Consider the following 12,847-nt stretch of genomic DNA (forward strand, 5'->3'; position numbering starts at 1 on the left):
CTTTGATGTGGAATCCATGAAAACAACCCAAATTTCGGCCTGACAAACCTCGTTTGATAAAGGGACGATGTATGGAGGCAGCTATATGGACGACTTTTGGAGGTAGCAATGGAGACAACGTGTGGAGGCTGCTATGGAGACAATTCAATTTGGATAGTGCCTGTATGTGGCAGTCCAAAAAAGTTTTTAAACCAGAGGAGCAGGTAAGTGGCCCTCCAGAAAAATGGAATAGATTGAGTGCCTGTATGTGGCAGTCCAAAAAAGTTTTCAAACCAGAGGAGCAGGTAGGTGGCCCTCCAGAAAAATGGAATAGATTGAGTGCCTGTATGTGGCAGTCCAAAAAAGTTTTCAAACCAGAGGAGCAGGTAGGTGGCCCTCCAGAAAAATGGAATAGATTGAGTGCCTGTATGTGGCAGTCCAAAAAAGTTTTCAAACCAGAGGAGCAGGTAGGTGGAGCTCCAGAAAAATTGAATAGATTGAGTGCCTGTATGTGGCACTCCCAAAAATTGTTTAAAACAGAGGACCGGGTCGGTGGCCCTCCAGAAAAATTAAATGCATAAAGTACTATAGCTAGAGCCAGTGGGCCCTGTCAAAAAATAGCCAGTTTCCTCTGCTTTACTGTACAAAGAGCAGGAGAAGGAGGAAAATGAGGAGGAGGAGGAGTGGATAAATTATTCAGGTTGAGCTTCCTTCACCTGCTGGAGATTGGAAATTAGGAGAAATCCAGGCTTTATTCATCTTGATAAGCGTCAGCCTGTCAGTCGACAGGCGTGTACGCTTATCGGTGATGATGCCACCAGCTGCACTGAAAACCCGCTCGGACAAGACGCTAGCGGCAGGGCAGGCAAGAACCTCCAAGGCGTACAGCGCCAGTTCGTGCCACATGTCCAGCTTTGAAACCCAGTAGTTGTAGGGAGCTGTGTGATCATTTAGGACGATGGTATGGTCAGCTACGTACTCCCTCACCATCTTTCTGTAAAGATCAGCCCTACTCTGCCGAGACTGAGGACAGGTGACAGTGTCTTGCTGGGGTGACATAAAGCTGGCAAAAGCCTTGTAAAGCGTACCCTTGCCAGTGCTGGACAAGCTGCCTGCTCGCCTACTCTCCCTCGCTTCTTGTCCCGCAGAACTACGCACTCTGCCGCTAGCGCTGTCAGAAGGGAAATACTGTTTCAGCTTGTGCACCAGGGCCTGCTGGTATTCATGCATTCTCACACTCCTTTCCTCTCCAGGGATGAGAGTGGAAAGATTTTGCTTGTACCGTGGGTCCAGGAGAGTGAACACCCAGTAATCGGTGCTGGAATAAATTCTTTGAACGCGAGGGTCACGGGATAGGCAGCCTAGCATGAAATCTGCCATATGCGCCAGAGTACCAACGCGTAAGAATTCACTCCCCTCACTGGCCTGACTGTCCATTTCCTCCTCCTCCAACTCCTCCAACTCCTCTTCTTCTGCCCATACATGCTCAACAGTGAAGGACTCAACAATGGTCCCCTGTTGTGTCTCGCCAACATTCTCCTCCTCTTCCTCCTCATCCTCCTCCACCTCCTCCGATATGCGCTGAGAAACAGACCTAAGGGTGCTTTGGCTATCAACAAGGGAATCTTCTTCCCCCGTCTCTTGTGAGGAGCGCAAAGCTTCCGACTTCATGCTGACCAGAGAGTTTTTCAACAGGCCAAGCAGCGGGATGGTGAGGCTGATGATGGCGGCATCGCCACTGACCATCTGTGTTGACTCCTCAAAGTTACTCAGCACCTGACAGATATCAGACATCCACGTCCACTCCTCATTGTAGACTTGAGGAAGCTGACTGACCTGACTACCAGTTCTGGTGGAAGTTGACATCTGGCAGTCTACAATCGCTCGGCGCTGCTGGTAAACTCTGGATAACATGGTCAGTGTTGAATTCCACCTCGTGGGCACGTCGCACAACAGTCGGTGAGCGGGCAGTTGGAGGCGGCGCTGCGCTGCCCTGAGAGTGGCAGCATCTGTGCTGGACTTCCTGAAATGCGCACAGATGCGGCGCACCTTCGTGAGCAAATCAGACAGATTGGGGTATGTCTTGAGGAAACGCTGAACTATCAAATTTAACACATGGGCCAGGCATGGCACATGTGTCAGTCTGCCGAGTTGCAGAGCCGCCACCAGGTTACGGCCGTTGTCACACACAACCATGCCTGGCTTCAGGTTCAGCGGTGCCAGCCACAGATCAGTCTGCGCCGTGATGCCCTGTAATAGTTCTTGGGCGGTGTGCCTTTTATCGCCTAGGCTCAGCAGTTTGAGCACCGCCTGCTGTCGCTTAGCGACGGCACTACTGCTGTGCCTAGAGCTACCGACTGATGGCGCCATGCCCACGGATGGTCGTTCGGAGGAGGAGGTGGAGGAGGGGTGGGAGGAGGAGGAGGCATAGTAGGCCTGAAACACCTGGACCGAGGTAGGCCCCGCAATCCTCGGCGTCGGCAGTATATGACCAGCCGCAGGGTCAGACTCGGTCCCAGCCTCCACCAAGTTAACCCAATGTGCCGTCAGCGATATATAGTGGCCCTGCCGGCAGCACTCGTCCACGTGTCCGTGGTCAGGTGGACCTTGTCAGAAACGGCGTTGGTCAGGGCACGGATTATGTTGTCTGACACGTGCTGGTGCAGGGCTGGGACGGCACATCGGGAAAAGTAGTGGCGGCTGGGGACCGAATACCGAGGGGCGGCCGCCGCCATGAGGCTGCGAAAGGCCTCGGTCTCTACTAGCCTATAGGGCAGCATCTCCAGGCTTAGCAATCTGGAGATGTGCACATTAAGGGCTTGGGCGTGCGGGTGGGTTGCACTATATTTGCGTTTCCGCTCCAGCGTCTGGGGTATGGAGAGCTGAACGCTGGTGGATGCTGTGGAGGATCGTGGAGGCGACGATGGGGTTTTTGTGGCAGGGTCCTGGGCAGGGGGCTGACTATCAGCTGACACAGGGGAAGGAGCAGTGGTGTGCACGGCCGGAGGTGAACGCGCTTGTTGCCACTGAGTGGGGTGTTTAGCATTCATATGCCTGCGCATACTGGTGGTAGTTAAGCTATTAGTGGTGGAACCCCTGCTGATCCTGGTTTGGCAAATGTGGCACACCACAGTCCGTCGGTCATCTGGTGTTTCCTTAAAGAACCTCCAGACTTCTGAAAATCTAGCCCTCGCCGCAGGAGCCCTCGCCACGGGAGCTTCACTAGTTGACACATTTGGCGCTGATGCACCAGCTCTGGCCCTGCCTCTCCGTCTGGCCCCACCACTGCCTCTTCCAACCTGTTCTGGTCGAGGACTCTCCTCCGTCTCAGAAGCACTGTGTTCACCCGGCCTCTCAACCCAACTTGGGTCTGTCACCTCATCATCCTCCGATCCCTCAGTCTGCTCCCCCCTCGGACTTCCTGCCCTGACAACAACTTCCCCACTGTCTGACAACCGTGTCTCCTCATCGTCGGACACCTCTTTACACACTTCTTCCAGTACGTCAACGAGGTCATCATCACCCACAGACTGCGACTGGTGGAAAACCTGGGCATCGGAAAATTGCTCATCAGCAACCGGACAAGTGGTTTGTGACTGTGGGAAGGGTCCAGAAAACAGTTCCTCAGAGTATGCCGGTTCAAATGGCAAATTTTGCTGGGAGGGGGCAGACTGGGGGGGAGGAGGCTGAGGTGCAGGAGCTGGAGGAGTGCCGATTTCGGTGACATGGGTGGACTGCGTGGAAGACTGACTGGTGGACAAATTGCTCGAAGCATTGTCGGCAATCCACGATATCACCTGTTCGCACTGTTCTGGCCTCAACAGTGCTCTACCACGAGTCCCAGTAACTTCAGACATGAACCTAGGGAGCGTAGCTCTGCGGCGTTCCCCTGCTCCCTCATAAGCAGGTGGTGTCTCACCCCGCCCAGGACCACGGCCTCTGACCCCTGCAGTAGTTGGACGCCCACGTCCCCGCCCTCGTCCTCTACCCCTAGCCCTCAGGTTAAACATTTTGAAAATGAGAGTTATAACTTTATTTTTTTTTTTAAACTTTTTTTTGTGTTTTTTTTTTTTTGTGTTTTTTAGTTTTTAAAACCAAACGATGCTATCCTATTGCTATGGCTATTTTCTAGCCAAGTATGAAAGCACACTGCTATGCCAGATGAGATGACGCTGAGTTATGAAAAAAATAAACGTAAAATAAAAAAGGAAATGGCAGACTGTGCCTAATTGAAATACAACCCCGGGCCCTAATAAATTTTCCCACTTCGGTCTTTGCGATGGATATGTGCGTCACTAAGCGCAAAACACAGTGGTCGCAAGTCTCACTACAAATTGCTCACAATTTGCTAGTAGATGCACTGCAGAAACTACAGCCACCAGCAGATCAACCAGAAATCAAATATATATAACGCTACTGTAGGCGTAAGTAAGACGTTTGGATTCTCCTATGGCTATTTTCTAGCCAAGTATTAAAGCACACTACTATGCCAGATGAGATGACGCTGAGTTATGAAAAAAATAAACGTAAAATAAAAAAGGAAATGGCAGACTGTGCCTAATTGAAATACAACCCCGGGCCCTAATAAATTTTCCCACTTCGGTCTTTGCGATGGATATGTGCGTCACTAAGCGCAAAACACAGTGGTCGCAAGTCTCACTACAAATTGCTCACAATTTGCTAGTAGATGCACTGCAGCAACTACAGCCACCAGCAGATCAACCAGAAATCAAATATATATAACGCTACTGTAGGCGTAAGTAAGACGTTTGGATTCTCCTATGGCTATTTTCTAGCCAAGTATTAAAGCACACTACTATGCCAGATGAGATGACGCTGAGTTATGAAAAAAATAAACGTAAAATAAAAAAGGAAATGGCAGACTGTGCCTAATTGAAATACAACCCCGGGCCCTAATAAATTTTCCCACTTCGGTCTTTGCGATGGATATGTGCGTCACTAAGCGCAAAACACAGTGGTCGCAAGTCTCACTACAAATTGCTCACAATTTGCTAGTAGATGCACTGCAGCAACTACAGCCACCAGCAGATCAACCAGAAATCAAATATATATAACGCTACTGTAGGCGTAAGTAAGACGTTTGGATTCTCCTATGGCTATTTTCTAGCCAAGTATTAAAGCACACTACTATGCCAGATGAGATGACGCTGAGTTATGAAAAAAATAAACGTAAAATAAAAAAGGAAATGGCAGACTGTGCCTAATTGAAATACAACCCCGGGCCCTAATAAATTTTCCCACTTCGGTCTTTGCGATGGATATGTGCGTCACTAAGCGCAAAACACAGTGGTCGCAAGTCTCACTACAAATTGCTCACAATTTGCTAGTAGATGCACTGCAGCAACTACAGCCACCAGCAGATCAACCAGAAATCAAATATATATAACGCTACTGTAGGCGTAAGTAAGACGTTTGGATTCTCCTATGGCTATTTTCTAGCCAAGTATTAAAGCACACTGCTATGCCAGATGAGATGACGCTGAGTTATGAAAAAAATAAACGTAAAATAAAAAAGGAAATGGCAGACTGTGCCTAATTGAAATACAACCCCGGGCCCTAATAAATTTTCCCACTTCGGTCTTTGCGATGGATATGTGCGTCACTAAGCGCAAAACACAGTGGTCGCAAGTCTCACTACAAATTGCTCACAATTTGCTAGTAGATGCACTGCAGCAACTACAGCCACCAGCAGATCAACCAGAAATCAAATATATATAACGCTACTGTAGGCGTAAGTAAGACGTTTGGATTCTCCTATGGCTATTTTCTAGCCAAGTATGAAAGCACACTACTATGCAAGATGAGATGACACTGAGTTATTAAAAAAATAAACGTAAAATAAAAAGAAACTGGCAGACTGTGCCTAATTGAAATCAAACCCCTAATAAATTGTCCCACTTTGGTGTTTGAGGTGGATATGTGTGTCACTAAGAGCTAAACACAACGGTAGCAAGTCCCCCTGCTAATTCCTCACAATATGGTACTAGCTGCACTACTAGTGCCAGCAAGCCCAGCCACAAGCAAATAAAAAAAAAAAGTATAACGTTATTGTAGCCCTAAGAAGGGATGTTGGGTTCTTGTAGAATCACTCCTGCCTAACAGTAAGCTAATAGAACACCCTAACGCTTTCCCTGACCAGCAGCAGCTCTCTCCCTAGCGGCATTCAGACAGAGAATCATCCGAGCAGCGCGGGCAGCGGCTAGTCTATCCCAGGGTCACCTGATCTGGCCAGCCAACCACTGCTATCTACGTGTAAGGGTACCACGTCATGCTGGGTGGAGTGCAGAGTCTCCTGGCTTGTGATTGGCTCTGTTTCTGGCCGCCAAAAAGCAAAACGGCGGGAGCTGCCATTTTCTCGAGCGGGCGAAATACTCGTCCGAGCAACGAGCAGTTACGAGTACGCTAATGCTCGATCGAGCATCAAGCTCGGACGAGTATGTTCGCTCATCTCTAATTATGACCATTATGTTATACATATGCAGGTTTTCATGTATTCTTTTTTATACTCCTATTTTGATATCTACATATCCAAATTTGAATGTGATTATTAATTCTTATTTGCACATATCTTTTTTTTATCATATTCGTGAATTACATATTATAAATCATCACTTCTGATTCTGGCCTATACTTCAGTCTTTGTACTTTTGTTTTTGTACTACAGAAAATTTGCAATCATGCAGTGGTTTGTCTCCATGTGAGGGTATTGCTTTGTACTATAGGATGAATACAAAATTACATATTTGACTGTTGCCAGTCAAACATCTGGGAAATGGAAATGCATGCTATAATTGCTCTGAAATCTCTAAGAAGGTGAGTGGATTTAGTGTAATGTAATGAAAGAGCATCAAAGATTCTGAGCTGTAGGTATAACCAGGCTCTTGATATCACCAGAAAATCTTGGGAAGGTTATTACCAGGAAAAACACACTGGGGGTCATTTACTAAGGGCCCGATTCGCATTTTCCCGACGTGTTACCCGAATATTTCCGATTTGCGCCGATTTCCCCTGCATTGCACCAGGATTTTGGTGCACGCGATCGGATTGTGGCGCATCGGTGCTGGCATGCACGTGACGGAAATCGGGGGCGTGGCCGAATGAAAACCTGACGGATTCGGAAAAACCGCCGCATTTAAAAAAATAAATGTGCCGCGAAAATTGCACTTACCTTCACTCAGCCCGGCTCGGTGTACTCCAGTGCGTTCCGATGCTCTTCAGCGCAGCAGCGCCACCTGGTGGACGTCGGAGGAACTGCCTTAATGAATCCCGGCCGGACCCGAATCCACCGCAGAGAACGCGCCGCTGGATCGCAAATGGACCAGGTAAGTAAATCTGCCCCACTGGGTCCGACATATCAGGAGTGGCACGGTAAGTGCAGGTGTTTATAATTGATGCACCTGGCGGAGTTGTACTCTATGCCAGGTGTGGAGTACATTTCGGCTAAAACATGTGGTTTTTTTGGTACAGGTTTCAGTAGATTTGGCTGCCCGGCATTTTTTTACTTTTATAAAAAGTGGGCTTGTTCTTATTTGCGCTTTTTTCATGCACGTGCATGCTTTTTTTCACCTGTGTAAAAATCGCAGTCTACTAGTTTGCATTTTTCATGCCCCATTCAAGTCAATGGGGACGCATCAACAGCGCATTTGCAAATGCATTGCAAGTACAATCCATTTTTAATGGATGGGTTGTCTGAAAAAAGGCAGAAAGTGGACAGGAAGTAGTGTGTATGCAGAGGCCTGGGACATATGAGTACTAATTGAAAAACAACAACATGCACTTGATAATCACAAAAACGCTAATGACTCCTAGTAAAAAGTGACCAAAAATGCAGACATAAACATCAGTTTTTACGCATTGCACAAACAAAAGTGAGAAAGAAGCCTAAGTCACAAAAACAGAAAAAAAGATTGTAAATGGAAACTCTTTTTGCAAGGCACAAATAATGCTTTTTATTCTTGACAAGAAGGTCTGTAAGGATTGGAAACATGAAATCCCCAAGACAGGAATTTATTATAGACAGGGCTGTTGGCAGCAGGGATTACACACAGGGGGTTATATAAACAGGGGGGACAAGATCTCAAAAGACCTCACAGAAAATTGGTTAACCTCCAAGAAGTACAAGCCGTACCCACAACTTTGCTGTCCACCAACCAGACACAGGTATCAACTTCATTACACACCACCGTCTCTGCCCAAACCATTTTAGGGTACTCAGTAAATGGAAGTTTCTTGTCATAGTTGCCTTCACATGTCCTGCCATTGACAGCCTGCTGCTATCAGCCTTGTCTACACTAGTGTTGCAAATGAGAAACCTGGACTACTACAGATTGTATTGTCCATAAAATCTGATAAAAATTATTAGAACCGGCAAAGTAAGCCTCCCCACTTCTTGTCATGTGCATTGAGCAGGAGGCGTTAAGGAGAAGATGAATGCATGAGAAGACACAGACACACACAGACTGCGGCTGCACACCCATGGGACTTACCCATGGGACTCACCAAATACTACTGGTATTCTGAAATGATTCAGAATGCTGACACAGGAATTTCTAAAACCAGCATTACATAGGCTATTGGAATCTGGCAGCATCTAAAAATGACATTCCTGGGGACAGGTTGTCTTTAAGCTGTTTGTTCCCTTTGGAACAAGTTTGGGTCATTATCCATTTGGAAGACTCAAGCTCTGGCTGATGTCTTGAGATGTTTCTTTAATATTGCCACAAAATGGCCCAGATTTATCAAAGTGTTTGCGCCAGTTTTTTGTCTGTCTTTTCACAGAAAAGAACATGCAAACTGCTTGCACATGTATTTACAAAGTGTCTGCGCCAAATTTGTGTCGTGGCTCCACTATGTCTACCGAGCCACAAAATTCTGCACCTAAAGGGGCGCTCCAGTGCTGAATCAGACCATATGCCAAATTTATTACAGTGACTCAACAGAATTATGTCACAAGCTCTATGTTAAAGGTGCACCAAAAAAAGGTTTGTGCACACTTACTGAGCAGTGCAGGGTGCACCATGTTTATGAAAACTGTGCGCCAGTATTTTATAATCTGGCGCACTCTGCACATTAGTGAGGCAAACTGCATAAAGTACAAATTGCACTACTTTTGATAAATGTGGCACCAGTCTGCACAATATGATGCTTCACTCCGGTGTGTCACAGTTGGGATGGTGATCTCAGGCCTGCGAACTTCTCCCTTTTTTCCTCTAAATGTAACAATGGTCATAATGTCCAAAAATGTCCAAGTTTCATCCAACCACAGGACATGTCTCCAAAAATGAAGGTCTTTGTTCCCGTTTGCATTTGCAGACATTAATCTGTCTTTTTTATGTTTGTTTTGGAGTAATTGCTTCTTCCTGGGAGAGTGGATATAGCAATTGTATCACTGTGGATAATGACACACTCTTACTAGCTTCAGCTAGTGTCTTCCCAGGGTATTTTACTTTTGTTCTTGGGTTGATATGCATAATTCAGACCAAAGCATGTTCATCTCTGGAACACTAAACCCAACTCCTTCCTAAGCAATATGATGGCTGGACATTCCCATTTTGCTGTTACTTATTTATTATCTATTCTGGCATATGTCTTTTTATTTGCCAGTGGAAATTTGGTCTATACAGGCTCTGTATTCATTAATATTGGCTTGTTAGAGGTCTGTTTTATGACAAGTTGTTTGCTGTTGGGTCTAAAGTATTACTTATTATATGGTGTGACTTCTGTTCAATGCATTTCTATCCTAGAGTAAAAAAAAAGAAAGAAAATAAATAAATAATAAAAGCTTCAAGAGGGATCGTGCTGCTCACTTTTGTTGGACTGTTCTCCTTTTTCGGGTATTACACAGCTTGGACAGGTATTTGACAGGTGTCTGTGCTGAGATTTTGGCGCACATGATCTTTTTTGGTGCAGCTGCGCTGGTTTCCATGCGACACAAATTGGGGTTCAGACCATCCGACTGATTCGGACTGAGCACGCGATTTAACATTCAAATTGTGTCGCAAGCCCAAGCCTGAGTAGACTTGAGCAGGGGAGCGACACATGCAGGATATCGGGCGCACTATCTTATTGAATCTCAGCACAATGAATTATCATCGTACAATGCACTTTCGATGGACTCCAGCGGACAACTAAGTAATTGTGCCTCACTATGTGTGCAAGTAATCTTGCAGCTGGCATTAGGTAACCCGATGGAATGGCACATTTGTGATTTTATGGCCCGGAGAAGCAACTGAGCAATGTCCGTGCAAATCATGGACATGTAATATCTCAGAGCTGGGGTATTCACAAAATCCTTATGCCGGAATTCTTGCTGGGGTGGATCCAGCTTTACTGATCACTCTGCAACTTGTAAAAAGAAAGAAAGTTCTTGCAGGTCGCCTTTCCATATATTCGGAGTACCGATTTTTGTTGCAGGTTTGTGTAGTAAGATTAATGTGTGTTTCAGCACACATGGTAGTGCACAAGCGAACCTGTCTGGACTACAGGTGTGGTCATAACGGACTTTAGGTAAAAGGAAAGAAAATCACGGCACATCCTCTTGAATACGTAACAAACTTTATTCTTTAAAAACATCATGCAGTAGTTGGACTAAAGCCTACTCGTTTCGAGCGTATCCCCGCTCTTAGTCATGGCATAAGAAAACTTTAGCCTGGTAAAATATTTAAAACAACAGCCGATAAATCACAGAAAAGAAGGAAGGGAAGGTGTGTGCAGACACACCTGAGTGGCCACGTCACACAGGTACATACAACATTGTGTTCACATAAAGACACGCCTTCCTTTACATACTAAATGCAATCTTTGATACAAATATAAGCATGTATACAATTCAAGTATGTTGTAGCGTAAGATCGTACGACGGGAGATGTGGCAACAAATGAAAAGTGTTATATAACAAAATATAAATGTTAATATTCACTTAGGCAGGAATCGGAAACCATCATTGTGTTATGCTGTACATGGCCAAAATCCATAAAAGAATAAAATGTCCGTTCTAAGGTTGGAACCTAAAGGGGACCCAGCGGCTAACTGGAAAATCCAGTACGGTTCTCTCTGTAATGGGAATCTACGTCAATCACCTCCCCTCTTAGCTCTTTTGACATGTTCAATCCCATAAAAACGAGGAGATATCCCCATGATGTACTCTAGAAAAATGTTTGGAGGCACCTGACATGTTCTGTTCTGGACTATTAGTAGAATCTCTTAAATGCTCAGCTATTCTAGTTTTTAATTTTCTAGTAGTACATCCCACATAAGAAATTCTGCAAAGATTACATTCTATAACACAAACCACAAATGTAGTATCACAGTTTATAAAAGATTTTATGGAATAGGTCATAGAGTTATCTGAGGATGCAGAGCAAAGAGATCATTTAGTATAACTGCAAACATTGCTTCTTGATGTACCACAATGATATAAACCATTAGTATCCAACCAAGTGTTATTCTTGTGGGAACAGTCCTCAAAAAAACTTGGTGACAGTACAGAGCCTAAAGTATTACCCTTTTTGGAGACAAAGTTACAACCCTCATTCAGGATATCATTTAGTTTGTCGTCCTGATGGAGTATTGGTAAGTTATTTTTCAAGATTTGTAAAATAAGATCATACTAAAAACTAAAGTTAATGGAAAAAGTAGGTTTAGTTTTCTTAAACCTATCCCGATTTTTAGTTGTCACATCTAGCAAGGATGCTCAATCTTTTTTTCTGGCTATTGTGAGAAAGTGAGAGGTGTCATTTGGGAGAACCACTATCTGTCCTACAGGCAGATAAAAGGTACATGGTAAAAGCCCTGGATTTTTCCGCAGTAACCCTAGGGTTAATGTTTGGTCTATGTTGGCCTAGCTACATAGACACCTTTGTAATGTCCGTACTGGGCCTTCGTAGTATGGACTAGGGGTAGGCTGGTAGTGGACGCCTACTCCATCTGGGCTTCGGTCCTGGGTTTCTGTATAGCCCACAAGTTCGGATCACAGGCCTCATTAGAGCCTGATTTAGACTGCAGGCTAGAAGCAGGAGGAGAGGCACTAACTGGAAAGCTGAAGGCTGGACCTTGTTCACACAGCAAAGGTAACTGAGTGCCTCCTGATATTCTGCTGGCCAAGAGCGTGTGCTAAACAGCCTGGTACATGTATAGTTAGGTGCTGTTATTGTATTAGGCAGTACCCAGTCAGGCAGGGTTTATATGTGCCTAAGCCAAGGCTGAATTTGTGTTTTGACAAATAAGTGTGAATAAAACACTTTACTTGGACTTTAACTCTGCATGTGTCCCTGCTTCCTGCACTACTACAAGGCATCTAACAAAGTATCCACCCCTACAGAATAAGTGAAACTCAAATTAATGTTGTTATTGTTGATATAGGAGACATAGGCTGGTACGGATGCCACACCGCCCGACCACACTAGTAGTATGTCGTCGATGTAGCGCTCGTACTAGTTGATGCTCCCCAAAAAAATATTATTATTTGAGTAAACTCCTCCTCCCACCATGACATGAAAAGATTAGCTAGTGAGGGCAAAAAACGAGCCCCAATGGGGGCCCCTTTTATCTGCAAGCATGTTTTTCCAAGTTGTCCCCTAGTAAAATCCTCCTAGTAGGTGGCATTGTGTAACAACTAAAAGTGGTTATACTGTGTGCAATATATTTAATAATACATACTCATGTATACAAATTTTGCTTACCATTTATTCTTACCACTACTGGTAATCATTTTCCCCCATATACTGCAGGCCCTTGTTGAAGATGTTGCAAACACAGGGCATTATTCTCCACCCTGACAGCTGGACTTTGCAAATAAAGAAAACCAAGAGCACTGCAGGACCAAGAAGTGTTTTTTAAATCAAGGTTG

Source organism: Engystomops pustulosus, chromosome 2, assembly GCF_040894005.1.
Source record: "Engystomops pustulosus chromosome 2, aEngPut4.maternal, whole genome shotgun sequence".
NCBI lineage: Eukaryota > Metazoa > Chordata > Amphibia > Anura > Leptodactylidae > Engystomops > Engystomops pustulosus.